The 18,143-nt window shown below is 39.6% G+C and overlaps 1 pseudogene; it reads left to right on the top strand.

Annotated features, from left to right (window-relative positions):
• The first annotated feature begins 13,830 nt into the window (after positions 1 to 13,830).
• Positions 13,831 to 18,143, top strand: part of LOC109499366 — an 87,685-nt pseudogene continuing 83,372 nt past the window's right edge.

Below are 18,143 nucleotides of genomic sequence, written 5' to 3' on the forward strand. Positions count from 1 at the left end.
GTTGGTTGATCAGTAATCCTCCTTCCTTTGGCATCATCGAGACTAGTCACTATCTTTCAAAAAGAACCCCATCTGAGGCATTAAAAAAATACATCCTCAACTTCCGAGTAGAGTTTTGTGTCTCCTTCAGCTGAAAAGTGTTAGAATAGAATGGAGAGGAAGGCTTGCCCTGTGTAAACCTTGCCCATTCTCTAGCGGTAAAATCTCAGGATGTGTACGTATCTCTGAAACTCTGAATAAAGATCAACCAGAGTTTATATGTTTTCTGTCAATACTCTTTAGTAATATAATATATAGCATTCTAAAGAGCTGACATTCCACCGTGAAGCAACCTGATAATAAAGATTCGTTTCACTCAGACAGAATTTAGGACCCATGGTGACCACCCGAATAGAATCTTCTTTTTTTCCTTATTGAGAAAAATAACAGGGAACGTTTCCCTTAATCTTTTATATGTTAAAAGTCTGTGCATACATACATACATTAATTTATTTTACAAATACTCTTCTAAGTTCAAGAGATATAGCAGTGAATAAAATTAGACAAAATTTTGACTTCATGGAAATTACAATACAACAAAGATATCCTTTTCATAGGAATTTACTGATTATACACATTCATCTACTCTTCTTATTTCAGATATTTGACATGCCACTTATAAGAGGCTCAAAGACCTTGGAGGTTCTTACTTGATTGCATCTTGTTTTCTGGAAAAGGGAACACATTATTACATGAGCCTGTCAGAGACATCTCAGGGCCTCAGTAGAGAATATTCCCAAGGATTTGTTTTACAACAGGCAGTTTCCCTTTTACTGCCTGTAATTACTCAGGATTCTGGTTGCAGAAGACAGAAATCAAAATCAAATTAGCTAAACAAAAGGAAGAATTTAGTGTCTGAAAGAATTGGGGAGGGAATCCTAGGGGTGGAACATTGAGGGACATAGGAGATGCAAATGATGCTGAAATCTCTCTCTCTCTCTCTCTCTCTCTCTCTCTCTCTCTCTCTCTCTTTGTCTCCTCCTACTCCCCCCATCTCTGTCACTCTTTCTGTTTTTGTCTTACCTGACTGGAGATGAATAACAAAAAACTGAGACTAGAAATAGCCTCTTTAACATCCCAACACCTCTGGGCTACACAAGGTGTTTAGAAATAAGAGTATCCAGATCGTCTTCAGACTCTGATCACTTCTTGTTTTTTAAAAAATTTTTAAATGATTTATTTATTTTTGAGACAGAGAGAGACAGAGCATGAGCAGAGGAGGGGCAGAAAGAGAGGGAGACACAGAATCCGAAGCAGGCTCCAGGCTCTGAGCTGTCAGCACAGAGCCCGACACGGGACTCGAACTCACAGACTGTGAAATCATGACCTGACCTGAAGTCGGACACTTAACCGACTGAGCCACCCAGGCACCCCTAGACTCTGATCACTTCTATACATTAGTCTCATTCTATCCTTATGCAGATGGGCTCCCTCCATGTGTCTCCCACGGGATTTGGCATAACAACTTACAGAGACAAAGTCTACTTTACTTTTAGAGAATGGGACAAGGTTTGAATGCAGCAAGGCAAATCTACAGGTTCTAAAGGAAGGAAGCCCTGGCTACAGAGAAATGTAGGATTTCTGAGTACCCAAGCTCAGCTTTTGTTATGTGCTTATCCCTGGGACAGAGCAGGTGACCAGGACCACATTAAATCAGAAAGACAGGAACCATCCCCCAGAGAAAAGGATGCTGTTACCTGCATAGGTGAAAACTGGATCCTTGGAAGGAATGGCCATCTCCCTCCTACAGTCTCACGGCTCAGTAGGGTTCATGGACAAGGATCATCCCCTCAACAAATGTATGGGAGGAGGTTGGTCCTTTTTCACCTTGGTGCTCTTCAAAATACAATTCCATGAAGATGGGTTCTCACTCTAGCCTAAATACCTGGGACAGTGCATGGCACTTGGTAGTTAGCAAAAGTTAGTTGACTGAATGAGGAGGAAACCACTGGAGGATATTGTCCATGCAAACAAGAAAGTAAACCAAGAAAGAGAAAAACACAGAATCTGAGACACAGGGATCCACAATAGGATGTGGAGGACAGCAATTCCCAATATCATGGTCAAACGGCAGAGATTAAGCAACTTAGACCAGGGCAGACCAGAAGGCTTAGAGAGAAACTATAAGAAGAAGAAGAAACGTATAGACTACTTAATGTACTTGATGTATAAAAAGAAGATTTTTGTAGTCAGGGAAGAGTTTGATAAATTAGTGATGAACACATAGAAAAGCCACCAAAGAAAATTACAAAATTAGGAAGGTACATCCTTGGGGTTTCAAAGAACTCAAAAACAAGAAGATATGAAAGAAAGAAAAGGTATTCAAGACCTAAGAAATGGCTCCACTGTCAATGACACCTGTACCATCATGACGATGTAAACAAGGAGCATCGATTTAGCCAAACTTTAACCACGGGGGGAGAACAGGGACATGGGTGTACCCATGTGTGTGGTGAGACTGTGGATAAGGTGTGAGAAAGAGCTAAATCATTATTACCCACATCTGAAAGCCAATATGTAGGGCGTCACACTGAAAAATCAAGAAGTAGCAATATAAGCATGTTACCTAATGATATGGAAATAAATACAAAAGTCGTCGGCTAAACAAGATGAAAAGGGTTGCCTCTGAGGAGCAAGAAACATGGCTAGGGACATAGAAAGCAAGCCTTATGTGACTATGTGGTTCTCTAAGCTATGTGCATGAATAACTTTAATAAAAACCACATTAATGTAGCACTGCATATCAATTATACTTCAATTAAAAGACTACATTAAAAATATCTAGAGTGGTTATCTATAAGACATTTTTTAATTAAGAAAATATGATGCTTACACAAAAATGATCATAGGCGTGAATATTGACTTATTAAATATTGGTAAAAAATAAAAGTTACTCTCCTTTTTTATAAGAAAACAATCCAGTGCCTCTTCCCATTGTTGGCAGCCTTTGATACTAATACATTAATGGATGATTTTCAAGCCACGTATTTCTACCTTTATTCTTGTCCTTCCTCCTTCCTCTCACACAAGACAAAAGCCATTTTTCTATTTCATAAGGGTCCTCTAAACTTTCTAGCCTTCCTTCAGCAAAGGAACGACGGTGATGAGTATCAGGGAGCGGGCAGCTAGTGAGGTCACCACCCCCAGGACTGCTCCAGTCACTCCACATGACTCACCACTTATCTGGTCTACTTCTAGCAAGGCAGATGTCCCAGAGAACTGTGGGAAAGTGGGCAGTTTTGATATTGGTTTTGCTCCCTGGATACTCTTATTTCCAAAAGACTTGTGTAGCCCAGAGGTCTTGGGATGCTACAGAGACCACTTCAACCGACTTTGGCTCAGGTCATGATCTCACAGCCCGTGAGTTCAAGCCCTGCGTGGGGCTCTGTGCTGACAGCTCAGAGCCTGGAGCCTGTTTCGGATCCTGGGTCTCCCTCTCTCTCTGACCCTCCCCCGTTCATGCTCTCTCTCTGTCTCAAAAATAAATAAACGTAAAAAAAAAAAAAAAGAGACCGCTTCAAGTTTCAGCGTCTTGTTATACATCGTGTCAAGTTTGGCACACTCCCTATGGTGAGGAAGTGTTTTTAGCACACTGTCGTAATAAATATGCTTAGAACCACTGGCCACCCAAGTATTTATCTGCGAAGAAAGGAGAAAGGATGAGGTAGAACACCCCTCTGGGGGCACCTGGGTGGCTCAGTTGGTTAAGTGTCCGACTTTAACTAGGGCCATGATCTTGAGGTTCACGAGTTCGAGCCCCGTGTCAGATTTTGGAGCCTGTTTCGGATTCTGTCTCTCTCTCTCTCTTTCTGCCTACCCCCTGCTCACGCTCTGTCTCTCTCTCTGTCTCTCTCTCTCTCTCTCTCTCAAAAATAAACAAACATTAAAACAAAAGACACCTGGAATATGGCAGATGGACACGGAGCTGTCTTTGTTGTTTCTGAGAGCACACAGAGCTTCCTTGTTTGCATATATAATTAGTTTTCTATTGCTACTGGGATAAATCACCACAAACTTAGTGTTTCAAACAATACAAATTTGTTATCTTACAGTTCTGGAGCTCGTATGTGTGACATAGGTCTCAGTGGGCCAAATCAGGGTACCAAGAAGTTGTATTCATTTCTAGAGGTTCTAGGGATGCATCTGGTTTTTTTGCTCATTCAGGTTATCAGCAGAATTCAGTTCCTTGTGACTGTAGAACTGAGAATTTCGTTTTCTTGCTAGCTATCAATAGAGGGCCATCCCTAGCATCTAGAAGATTCTCACATTCCTTGACTTAATGGCCCTATTCCTCCACCTTCAAATCCAGCAATGGCAAGTCGAGTGCCTTTCATGCAGCATCCCTCTGCATCCTCCTTCTATCCTCTGATCCTTCTTTCTTTGTCATCTCTCTCTCTGGCCACTGCCAAGAAAGATCCTCTGCTTTCAATGGCTCTTATGATTACACTGGGCCCACCTAGATAATCCAAGAAAATCTCCCTAGAACAAGTCCTAAATGTTAATCACATCTGCATGTAAGATAGCATATTCACAGGTCTTGTGGATTAGGATGTAGACGTGTTTGGGGACAGTTACTCTCCTTACCACACTCAATCTGGGGGCAGAATTAAGATGGTGAGAAGATGAAGGAAGGGGTGTGTGTGTGTGTGTGTGTGTGTGTGTGCAAGAACACATGCATATGTACAGATTATCATTATGAATAGCCATCTTTTTAAAATTCTCAGTTGTGCAAACAAATACTTTAATAACAAAAGATTATAAACATGTGTTGATGCTGCAAAGGGTAGCTCCCTTTGCCTGATTCTTTCTTCTTCAAATTCATTGGACCCCAATCCACTGTGTGGGCACGGAGATATTAATTACACGCCATTCTGGCTGAGTCCAAGAGCAAAGAATATAATCTTTTCCCCTATTTCTAAATGCAGGGGCTCTAAATGGAAACTCTCAAGTGCACCACTTTTTCTGAGTTGAATTTTCTGTGGAGGAAAGAGGTTCAATGAATTTAATTGGTTGTTCATTGGAGTGAGGAATATTAAACTGCTAACTCCATGGAGATGGCCTTTCTGTGCAGCTTTGGCAAGTGCCTTGAATATAGAATAAAGCTTTGTTATACTAGATTGCCACTAATTCACGGTCTAGGACTATTTGAATATGTACTAAGTGTACCTATGTAGTATTGGGTCTGGTTGGGTTTGTTAAGCAAGTTAATGCTATCAACAAGACTTGAAGACAACATGTGATTGATCTACGGGAAGAAAGTGCCTTATCTTTCACTCAAACAAGTACCCTAAAAATACAATTGACACAAACAAGCCATACTCACATCTTTAGTTTCTACATGTAAAATTATTAAAGTGCATGCACGTAGAATGTATCTAATAACAGGGGTGCTCTTAATTTTTAAATTTCATTTTACAGGTTTCCAAAACCTTTAACATGGCCAGATTTGCGAACATCACCTCAGAAAGGTTATATACTAATTCGAACTGGCTGCCACCCTTTTCTTGCATTGGCTGAGAGTACTGAGGTTTCCCTGACTATGAATCAACAGGGGACATATTTTCAATATCAATTGTGTTCTTAGATAGGATCCTCAAAATTATTTTATACACATATGAACATCTTATTGACGGGCTGCTGTTTATGAGACAAAGAATCATATAAAACTCAGACTGTTTCCACTAATACTTCTTTAGAAGTTTCACCTGTGGAAGAATTCTAAGTCCTTATAATGATTTCACTATAAAAAGCATGGCATTTTGCTTCTTTAAATGCTTTCTCTTGCTGATGAAAACAGTGAGTCATCTTAGGAAACATTTTACACGGGCAGAGCTCTAGAAGATCAAAATAGTACTGATCACCCCAGGTCTTTCCATCTTTATAATTAACCTCTGCCTTTTACTACAAGTACCATAGAAGTTGTTTCGCCAGCCATTAATGTCAAAAAATAAAAATCATCACGTTTGACACCCCAAGAAATCAGATACAAAGGCCTTATTCTGTTCCAGAGCTCCCCAACCAATGGATTAGAGACGTTCAGAGATCCATTAATCAGTCCCCTCAGGGACTTGAGCTTGAGCCCGATGTACCTGTACCGGTTCTGGCCCAAACCAGGCACACTGCTTTGTGACTGCAGGGCAACATTTATATACAAAGGGTATGGCTTCCTCCTCACCTGAAGCCCTTCAAAGGAGCTGGCTTCAGCATCCTTCGTTTCCTCTTTTCTACTAACATGGAGCCTTCAGGCTCTAAGAAACTTGAATCCCGACAGGGGAAAAGATCCAACAGATCTCAACCCTCCATCTTTCTGGTATGCAGAGGGCTCAAAAATCCAAGATATAATGAGCAGATCATCCATCTCTAACACGGTCAAACAGTCTTCCATGCCTTGTATCGCTACAGTGAGACCCCCACAGCTTGACCCGTATGGAAGCTGGGAAGAACCACCCCTGTAGTGGACATACATTCCAGGCCTTGCAAGGAGACTCAGTAACTGGAAAAGGGGAGACTAAGATGAAGGATTGCTGTCTTTATTGAGGTGGAACTAAATAAATGACGGACATGATGGTACTTTTAAAGCCTAAGGAGGAAAAAAAATGAATTGAGGTAAATCTTTTCCAACATTTAAAAAGGAATGGGAGACATATGGGAACTCTTTGCATTTTCCACTCAATTTTGCTGCGAACTTAAAACTGCTCTAAAATATCAAGTTCATTAATTTAAAAATGTATTTTTGAAGAAACAGGCCAGATGATTTTAAATTTTATATGAAAAAACCAAACTAAATTTCCAGTAATGCTTTTAGAAGTTTATCACCTATGAAAGAATTCTAAGTCCTTAAGACAATTTTATTATAAAAAGCATAGCATGTTGTTTTTTAATTTTTTTTAAGTTTTATTTATTTATTTTGAAAGAGAGAGAGAGAGAGCACAAGCAGGAGAGGGGCAGAGAAAAAAAAAGAGACAGAATCCCAGGCAGGCTCTGCACCATCAGCACAGAGCCCAATGTGGGGCTCAAACCCATGAACAGCAAGACCATGACCTGAACCAAGGTCAAGAGTTGGACATTTAACCAATTGGGCCACCCAGGTGCTTCAGCATTTTGCTTTAAAAAAATATTAAAAAAAATTTGTTAAATGTTCATTTATTTTTGAGAGAGAGAGAGAGAGAATGCAAGTGGGAGAGGGGCAGAGAGAGGGAGACACAGAATCTAAAGCAGGCTCCAGGCTCTGAGCTGCCAGCACAGAGCCTGATGTGGGGCTTAAACTTACAAACTGAGAGATCATGACCTGCGCTGAAGTTGGACCCTTAACTAACTGAGCCACACAGGCGCCCCCACCCCCCAAAATGTTTTCTTTTGATGATGAAAGAAATGGGCCATCTTTCAACAGTCTTGAAGAAGAAAAAACAAGGGTGGAGGGCCTAGATTACATGATATCAAGAGTTACTAAACTATAATACACAAGACAGTGTGGTAGGGGCATAGGATTGACCTATAGATCAATGTAATAGAATTGAGAGTCCAGAAATAGACCTAAATGCATATAGTCCATTGATTTTTAATAAAAGTGCTAAGGTAATTAAATGAGAGAAAAGACAGTATTTTGAACAAATGTTGCAATACAGCCGTATACCTGTATGGATAAAATGAATCTCACACTTTACTTCCCACCATATTTTAAAAAATAACCTAAAATAGAGCATAGAGCTAAACGTAAGAGCTATGATGAAAGTTCTAGAAAAAAGCATTTGACCCAGATATTTATCCAAGAGAAATGAAAACGTTTCTACATTCAAAGACTTATATGTGAATGTTTACAGCAGCAGCATCCATAATAGCCAAATAATGGAAACAACCCTACTGTTCATGAACTGGTGAATGGATAAATAATTTGTGATAGAGCCATCCTGGAGAAACTACTAAGAAATAAAAAGGAATGAAATATGAATGAAAATAAAAATGAAATGTATTAATCTCAAAAATATTATACTAAATGTAAAAAGTAAGAAGCTAATTAAAATGACTGCATATTGCATAATGGCATTTATTTGAAATTCTAGAAAAAGTAAGACTACACAGTGTCAGAAAGCAGATCCATCAGTGCCCGAGGATGAAGGGAAGTAGAGAATTGACTGTGTAGAGAAAAGACACTTTAGGGAGTTGGAACTATTTTGTAATTTGATTACATGGAGGTTTCACAACTACTAACATTCATTAAACTCTATACCTAAAATGAGTAAATTTTATGATTTGTAGATTATATCTCAATGAAGCCATTGAAAGTGTGTGTGTGTGTGTGTGTGTGTGTGTAAAGGTGTGAAGGTGTGAAGAAATCAACCTGAAGTACCACTGATACTCATATTAGATAAGTTTACTTGAATTTCTAAAGGTAAAACACACCAAAGTTCTATCTTTAATTTGACTGTTGTACTATTAAAATCTTTCTAACTTTTGGATGAAAGAGAAATTTTTATTGCATAGACCCTGCCTTTAGCCTTTCCACCTTTTCCTCAGCAATTATAATAGTGGCCAAATAGATTGTTATTAGCAGATCTAAAATGAAAACAAGGTGAAGCCTGGTTTCTTTAACACTAGTTACTAAAGTTCTCTAAGATGAGAATGACTAGTTCCAATACACATAAAAAGGGTCATAACCTCAATCTGTAAGCTCTTGAAAAGTGACAAGGGAATCTAGAAGACTTGAAGACTCTGGTGCAATGCAGTGGGAGAAGGTAGCCAACTTCGTGTCCATCCTCATTCAACTGACAAAATCATGAGAATTCTCATGAATACTTGCAAATTGTGAAAAAAGTGAATTGAGATGTAAGTAAGTAGGAAGATATACTTAGAGGGAAAAACCTTAGGGGGAAGAATGGCTGGGGAAACCTACCTTCTTGCAGGTCTGCTGAACTGGGGTAGATAAAAACATATCTACAGGGAAGAGTTGCGTTTATGGTCGAGAGGACACTGGTACCTGATGTTCCCTGGTTCTCAAAGAGGAAGCCACGGCCAAGTCTTTTCACCAGGGACTACATCACGACAAGCTGAGTTCTTTCCCTTTCCCTCTCTTACTCTCTCTCTCTCTCTCTGAACGTTCACTATAAATCAATTCCCAGTCCCTAAATTGAAGTTTGTTAAGGTAAAGGTGAGTTAGTTGAAAATATGTTCTGCAGAAGGGTCAAAGAGAAATCTTTCAAACTCTGTGAGAGACAAAAGATGGTTTGTACCATACTGCCTAATTTAAGCATGAGGAAGATACAAAGAAATGACAGGATAATTAAACAAAATAAAGGAAGGACCATTGGATATAAAAATGTGATGAGCCCTGTCAGTGAGAGAACAATCTACAGAAGAGAAGATTCTCCTTGGGTGCTTTGTACTGCAGAAGAACATAACAAGAGTATAATTTAATAACATAAATGAGAAAATGCGTAACAACAGAAGAATGAGAGAAAACATAACTAAAGAAAGATGTGTAAACATGATAGAAACTGCAAATAATACATTACACATGGCTGAAAGGCAAATTATTGGCTTGATGTAAAACCTTGAGATAAACAGAAAGAAAAAATAGAGATTAAAGAGACCACTTTCTTTCTTTCTTTCCAATATGTATGCCTTTACTTTCTCTCCCCCGCCTTCTTTCTCTGCATCTCCCTCTCCTCACCCCATCCTTCCTTTTTTCCATATGGCACTGTCTAGGACTTCCCGAACAATGTTGAGTAGGAGTTGTGAGAGAACATTCTTGCCTGTTCTTTAAGGGAAAAGTATTTAGGTTTTTATCACTTCTCAGTTTTTTCTGTGCTGAGATTCTCAGACCTCTGTGCGCAGCTATACATTTGCCAGGTGTGAAGCTACGTGGTTTTCAAAGCTATTCAGAATAAACCTTTTTTTAAAGTTCCCTTTCTGATCATTCCACATATATCAGATCTAATAGACATTTGTTAATAAATGGGAGATAAGATAGAGATCAATAGCCATGATTGTCAGAAAAACCCAAGTAGTTCCTTGGACTTTTTGTAGGCTTCTCTAAGATGAACAAGTCAACAGATTAATTATCTGGTTCTTATTTTAATCATTGGAAATCCTATGTAAACCATTCTGTTTCCCCTCTCACCTCAAGAATGCTAGGAATCTTATAAATCCTCAAATGAACCAGACTCTTGATGTTTTTGTAAAGATTTTTTTTTTTTTTCACTTTTCACTACCTAGCCATTAAGAGTATGTGAGCATGGGACTGAAGCATTTTGTAACTAAGACTTGTGCGCAGTGGCAGTTTGTTCTGGAGACTGAAAAGGTTGAGGTCGCACCATCTGTGGTTGCTGTGGGTCCATCGTGACTGTCTGGTGGTGAAGGAGATTAAAGCCATGCTTCGGAACATTTTCATGCTGCTGACCTATGCAAGGACTTCCAGTCCAGTTTTGTGTTCAGGTAATTCTGCTATTGATATCTCTGTCCTCGGTCCTGAATAATAGATGCTGTTTTTCTTTTATTGCTATAGGTTGAGACAGACCACACATGTTCTACAGTAATGCATTGTCTGAAGAGATTGTATTCAACTGTTACCTTACCTTCTAAGGCTAAAGCTAACAAGCATTCCTTTCGTTTTCTTCCATTTTCCAGCTGTTCTGAAAACAGAAGTAACTGTTAGCTACTTCTTTTAAATCATTTCATATAGCATCTCTTTTATGCACCTGCCACAACTGATACAATCATGGCTGCTCATTTTTTTCTCTTAATCAGATTTGCTCTATCGGAAGATGCAGAAAAAGGTGTATAATAATGCACTGTTTATTGTTTCCTGCTCAGAAAATTGATTATTTCCATAATTATTGAAATTAAAAGAACTATCCCAAACCATAGTGTATCTACAACTACTCATGTATTTATTAATTTCTTCCTTCCTTCATTCAATCTCTATATATGGAGAACTTACTACACTGTTCTTCAGCATTAGAGAAATAAAACAATAAAATATTAACGCTTCAAAAAACAATTAAAATGGGAAATAGAAATAAGACATAATAAAAAAGAAAAATTATACATATTGTAATAACATTAGGAATAATGGGCTATATGGAGACAAAAGGGACAAATCTTCTTTTTAACATAAAATCTAACAAAACGCCAAATGAACAAAAGAAAGATGAATGTGTTCCTATATTTCAATATCTGTAAGTTTCTAAAACGTGTTGGATCACGCACCCAATACTAGGAGTCAGAAATCTAGCCATACTGTCAACGGCATCTGACTTAAAATTAAATGGAATATTCCATATCTTGACACTCGTTCTCCATAGAATAACACAAGAAAATGCCTACTTCATAGACAAGAGAAGGCATTTTAAATACAAGGATCAGTGCAGCCTTGAGACTGAGGATCCCTGGAGCTGAGAGTCCCCAGAACCTATCAAATTTTCCAGGAAATAATAGACCCCATTATAGACTTCAAGTCTTACAGCATCAGCATCATAATTAAGCAAAATCAATATGCTTTCTTTTCATAACAGCACTTGCATGCATAAGTACTATCCAGAAGTGTTACTTTAAAAAAATTCCTAGGGACATTACAAAAGTGACCAAACATGAAATAGACACAACTATAGACCTAAGATTATAAACAAAGCAATGGGGAATTTCAGTTTGTTTGCTCAGTGAAGGGAATGGGGGAAGTCTGAAACTTCATTTAGAAAAAGAACAACTCGGGGGCGCCTGGGTGGCGCAGTCGGTTAAGCGTCCGACTTCAGCCAGGTCACGATCTTGTGGTCCGGGAGTTCGAGCCCCGCGTCGGGCTCTGGGCTGATGGCTCAGAGCCTGGAGCCTGTTTCCGATCCTGTGTCTCCCTCTCTCTCTGCCCCTCCCCCGTTCATGCTCTGTCTCTCTCTGTCCCAAAAATAAATAAACGTTGAAAAAAAAAATTTAGAAAAAGAACAACTCTTTGTTTTCTAGGAAAGATGCCGTAACCTGAAAATTGCCACCATGGTTCGGTGGAATCAACGGTACACATACCCAGTCCTGTATTATTGATAAAAGACAGCTGGAGGACCATGAAAAATTGGATTCCCTGGGGCACATGGGTGGCTCCATCGGTTAAGTGTCCAACTTCGGCTCAGGTCATGATCTCGCGATTCGGTTCGTGCGTTCGTTCGGCTCTGTGTTGACAGCTCAGAGCCTGGAGCCTGCTTCTGATTCTGTGTCTCCCTCTTTCTCTCTGCCCCTCCTCCGCTCACACTCCGTCTCTCAAAAATAAATACACATTAAAAAAATTTAAAAAAGAATGGATTCCTTGATTGATTGATTCGCTGCTCGATTAAATCAATCTAAAACAATGTCTTGGAAATTAAAAGATGTGTAGTGTTGAACTAACCCTCCATCTAACTACATGGTCATTTTACTTGAACTTTGCTTAACATGGATTCGTACTTCTGGAACATGTCTCGATGCTGAGTTGCATTGTCTGTAGCCTGTGATAGCATTACACTATCTTCAAAGCCTTGCTCTCTTTACCAGGAAAGAACATGCTTACATTCATCATCAGAATGTACAGTACCTTGGTAATGTGAACATCTCTAATTTCTTGTTCAAACAAACATCCTGCGTGGTTTGTTTGAAGTCCTTCCTCATAACTATCTGTTCTCACAGGACCGGTGAAGATGGATATCAGGGACTCCTTTCTTCCAAACAGCTCCCTTCAGCTCCAAAAACATTGTACGTTTCAGAGCAAGGAATAGTGGGGGTGTTGATAGTTAATTTTCCATTCGTATTGTTTTTTTCAGTTTGTTTATTTATTTTGAGAGAGAGAGAGAGAATGCCTGAGGGGAAAGGCAGAGAGAGAGGATGGGGGGAGAGAGAGATTCCCAAGCAGGCTTCTCACTGTCAGCACACAACCTGATGCAGGGCTTGAACTCATGAAGTGTGAGATCATGACCTGAGCCAAAGTCAGACACTTAACGGACTGAGCCACCCAGGTCCCCCTTGATTTTTATTGTTAAAAAGCACACACTCACTTAACCAAAAACAACAGTTCTGAATGAAAAGTAAAACCTCTTGCTCTCTCATTCCCTCATTCCAGCAAATCCTCAGAGGTAACCACTTAATAATTTTTTAATGTTCCCATTCTGTTATTTTCCATCCACATATATATGCATATGTTCTCACTCTCGTTTTTTATTGAGCACAGACAGGATCATACTTTACTGTTTTGGGAATGGGGATTTTTAAGCTGATGAGAAGAAAGTGACAGCAAGTTCAGCATTTCACTGTCATTCAATCATTTTAGAATAAACCCAGAACTTTGAAGTTCTCTAGCCTTGTTTAAATGTTTACAAAGGGAGCTATCAAAGGGGCGCCTGGGTGGCTCAGTCTGTTAAGCATCTGACTTGGCTCAGGTCATGGTCTCGAGGTTCATGAGATCGAACCCCGCGTCGGGCTCTGTGCTGACAGCTCAGAGCCTGGAGCCTGTTTCAGATTCTGTGTCTCTCTCTCTTTCTCTGCCCCTCCCCCGCTCATGCTCTGTCTCTCTCTCTCTCTCTCTCTCTCTGAAAAATAAATAAACATTAAAAAAAATTTTAAAAGCACAAAGGGACCTATCAAATCTGATGTTGTCACTCCCTTGATGAACAGGGTAAGGGCTCTGGAGCAAGTCTGCCTGGCTGCAAGCCTAGCCCCAACTCCATCTTGATATATGACCTCGGGCAAGTTGCCTTGAAGTTTTGTGCCTCAGTCTGCTAATCTGAAAACAATGGGGCTATAATCCCACCTGCTTCAGCCTGTTGTTGTGCAAACTCTAACATGTGTAAACAGCTGCTGGAACGTCCCAAACGCTACCTTTTGGTGGTGGTTCTTGTCATCATTACGGTTCAGTGGCTTCCTGTTGCTCTGGGTCTTAAATCTGTAAGATGACTGATAAAGCTTTGCCAACTCTGCTACCGCCTCTCTTGCCAAACAACTCCCTGTTCCCAAGCGCTTGAGATGGACTGGACTTCACTCCTTAGGCCTTGGCACAAGCAACTTCCTCCGTCCTTCCTTCCTTTTACAGTGTGCTCCTCCCTTCTCTGGGCAGTTCTCACACCCTCATGTCTCGGCTGAATGGCTCCATTCTGAAAAAGCCCTTTCTGGGTCTCGGATGAAGTCAGATCTCCTCTTAGGAAAAGTGAACAGTAACCACATATTTCCCATCCAGATGGGGCGCCCATCCGAGCGCACGGAGGCAGCACTAACAATTACTCTAGGACAACAGGTGAAACTGGAATTGTGCCAGGCACATCGGGACCTCTGCGCTTTCTACGTATAACACATTGCTATAGCATCTTTTACTTCTCTTTTATGCGTCGATTTACAATTGTGTTTAATTAACTGTGCAAGTATTTCTTGATGTCTTACCATTCTGTTAGTCTGTATGCTTAGTATATCTGATTCACCCCTGTGCGGAGGGCTCCGAGCACGGTGCTGACCACATTGCCCCAAGCTATTGCCAAATGAATGCGTAAGCCACAGTCTTCGTGCTATCAGCATTAAAGCAGGTCCCTCACTCTGCCTTTGCACGCCAGTCATGAGTGCAGAAGTCTGACTTTTCTCTCGTTTGGGGCATTCATTAATCTAGCTTCTCCCGTTCTGACTTTGGCCTTTGCCTGAGGCCTACTTTGAACAGGTAGCATATCCACTGTTATTGGGATTCTAGCCTAGGTGTTGAACTCTTGCCATTGTATCCTTACCCTTGACAGTTTTCCTATGCTTTTTTGTTTGCAATGGTATGTCAGAAAGCATGTATCTGAGGCAGTAAATTAAAGTGGTCGCTGTTCATTGAGGAGGGCACTTGGAGGGATGAGCACTGGGGGTTGTATGGAAACCAATCTGACAATAAATTATGTTAGAAAAACAAAGTGGTCACGGTTATTTGTGTAATTATAGGGACCTGGGAGAGGGCATTGCCACACACATTTCAGTGAGTGGTTGCGGCAAGATGTCTATGTATATGCAAATAACTGTCACATGGAAATTACAATTGTTGAGATGGAACCAGTATTTACATTAGCTTGACATTTCTATCTGTCTAGTAAAGGTAGTATTGACATGGTCAAATATATTTTAGAATGCCCCCCAAATTCATTAGTATTTAGAAGCATAGATAAAAAGTACAATAGAAAATCTTCCAACTTGTATAGAACATGCACATTGGTCGGCTTGGGTCTTCCGCATTGTCGCAGGTAAGACATCTAAGTAGGTCATATGCCAGTGATGGTAGTTTCCATGTTTGGATTCTTTCTAGATTACTGCAGATGCTATGTCTGACTCACTCGTTCAGGAAGATTAGATGTGCAGACACTTCCTGGATCACATTCCATGGATTATAGCAAAGTACACACTCCAGTGAATAAAAAATTGGACCAGTAGATGGAAAACATTCAGAGAATGGAACAGAAAGTATACATGCTTTTAGCAACACAATCTTTTTTTTTTTTTTTTTTTTTTTTTTTACCTCTGGACCTTACTGACCCAACACCATTCCATTACTTTCTTTGGAACGAGTTCAGATTATAATTTTATTTATTGAATGTGCAAGAATTTAATTTTGTTAACTAGTTTCATTCCAGTACAATCTCTTTCACCATCAAAGCATGTTAGACTGTTTCCTTAAAAAAACTGAAAAAAAATTTTTTTTATTTTATTTATGTTGAGGGAGAGAGAGAGAGAGAGAGAGAGAGAGAGAGAGAGAATCTTAAGCAGGCTCCACACTGTCAACACAGAGCCAATGCAGGGCTCAAGCCCACAAACCGTGAGATCATGACTTGAGTGGAAACCAAGAGTCTGATGCTTAACCAACTAAGCCACCCAGGCCCCCCAAACCTTTGAACAATCTTAATGACTCTAGAGACATTTAAATATACATTCCAGGGGCGCCTGGGTGGCTCAGTTGGTTAACTATACGTTCCATTCATGCCATTGATTATTTCATTCATTCAGCAGATGTTTCCTAATTCCCTTCTGGGTATTAATGAGTCAGCAACTTCAGTTTCTTTTATTTCACCCTTATTATAAAGGCCTAAGTGGAGGTCCATTTTCTACTGCTCCCTATCTATAGTTTCTTTATTGTTACTCTAATGCCAAGCTTCCTGGGGGAAAAAAAGTCATTTTCCTGATCTCATTTTCTCTCTTTGAGAACCTCTTTGAGGTTCAAAATTGCTTTCTGGTTTCCCTTGACTTTTCATATTCCCCAGCTGTCACCTCTAATTTGTGTAAGATTATAAAACAGTATTCTTAGGACTCCCTACACCCAACAAAATCTTAACCAGTTACATTTCCTTACCATTTTTCTTCTTCTTTGTGATCTAACTATGAAATATGTCACAAAATCATGAACTGACAAGTAATTGTAGTAATGTTAAGGTGTTTCCCTTGAAACTACAAAAGGTAATGCACATTTTGTAATAATGCAAGTATTCTCTTCTTCACATTCAAAATGATCTTGATGACAATAAATCACTTAGTTGGAAAATGTTTTTTGCTTTTGTTTTTTCTGTTTTTTTTTTTTTGTTTTTTTTTTTTACAGAATACAGTTGGCATTTTTTGTTAAATCCATGGTGTCTCTCTGTGATAACAAATCCTCCAGTGAATTTGTTAGAAGATAAAAAATTGAATTGGTTGATTCGTGGACAGCCTTATTACAGATACTGGTAGTGTTAAAAGCTTTCTCTAGTTTTGTCCTTTATTTCTACCACCCCCCCAACTGTGCTTACCTGGCTTAAAAATGTCTTCATTTGGGGCGCCTGGGTGGCGCAGTCGGTTAAGCGTCCGACTTCAGCCAGGTCACGATCTCGCGGTCCGGGAGTTCGAGCCCCGCGTCGGCTCTGGGCTGATGGCTCAGAGTCTGGAGCCTGTTTCCGATTCTGTGTCTCCCTCTCTCTCTGCCCCTCCCCTGTTCATGCTCTGTCTCTCTCTGTCCCAAAAATAAATAAACGTTGAAAAAAAAAATTAAAAAAAAAAAATGTCTTCATCTGAAGAATATCGTTTTTTGCCTCCAGAGTTACAACCAAACATAAGAAAGAATGAAGCTGGGGGTGCCTGGGTGGCTCAGTTGGTTAAGTGTATGATCTCACAGTTCGTGGGTTCGACCCCCATGTCGGGCTCTGTGCTGACTCTCAGAACCTGGAGTCTGCTTTGGATTCTGTGTCTCCCTCTCCCTCTGCCCCTCCCCTGCTCATTCTCTGTCAAAAATAAATAAACATTAAAAAAAAGAAAAAAAGAAGAAGAAAAGAAAGAATGAAGCTGGAGGTGGGTTGGAAAGGAAAACAAAAGTGAGGGAAAGTAAAGTCAAAACCGAGTTTCCTTCTTATTAATGCCTTAGGCATAGTCAATTTTTAAATTCATTAGCTGAGGCTTTTTAGTCCCTTCATTTTGGGATATTTTTATAGAATTACTATCAATAGTCAGATTCAGATCCACTTTTCAGTTCTTATTTCTACTGAAGGTTGTATAATCTAAAGAATACTATGTATTTTTTTCAATTTGGTAGAATCAGCCATCTAAGAATATTAATATGCTCATATATACCTGTCTTTAATTATTTCCACTTAAATACAGAATTGAAGTAAATTCATTGCCATTCTCTTCATTTTTAAGATGGTCAAACAATTCCAAGAAAAACAAATATAGAATATATGTGGGGACGCCTGGGTGTCTCAGTTAGTTAAGCGTCCAACTTTGGCTCAGGTCGTTATCTCACGGTTCATGGGTTCGAGCCCCGCATCGGGCTCTGTGCTGACAGCTCAGAGCCTGGAGCCTGTTTCGGATTCTGTGTCTCCCTCCCTCTCTGCCCCTTCCCTACTCACACTCTGTCTCTCAAAAATAAATAAACATTGAAATCAATTTTTTTAATAAATTAAAAAAATAATACATGTGTATTTTCTATTTTTGTTTCAAAACAATCATTTCTCTATAATCTCCGGAAGAAAGAGTACCTTTTTATTCAGCTTCAACTTGTATAAAACCTAGCAGCAGAAGATCCAGAAGTTATCTTTGTTAATAAAATTAGTAGTTTAGGAATAGCTAGTTTTCCTGGGTTAGTGAGAGACAAGGTCATCTTAGTGGAGTGTCAGTGGCTAAAG

The sequence above is a fragment of the Felis catus genome, chromosome B1, assembly GCF_018350175.1.
Source record: "Felis catus isolate Fca126 chromosome B1, F.catus_Fca126_mat1.0, whole genome shotgun sequence".
NCBI classification, from domain to species: Eukaryota; Metazoa; Chordata; class Mammalia; order Carnivora; family Felidae; genus Felis; species Felis catus.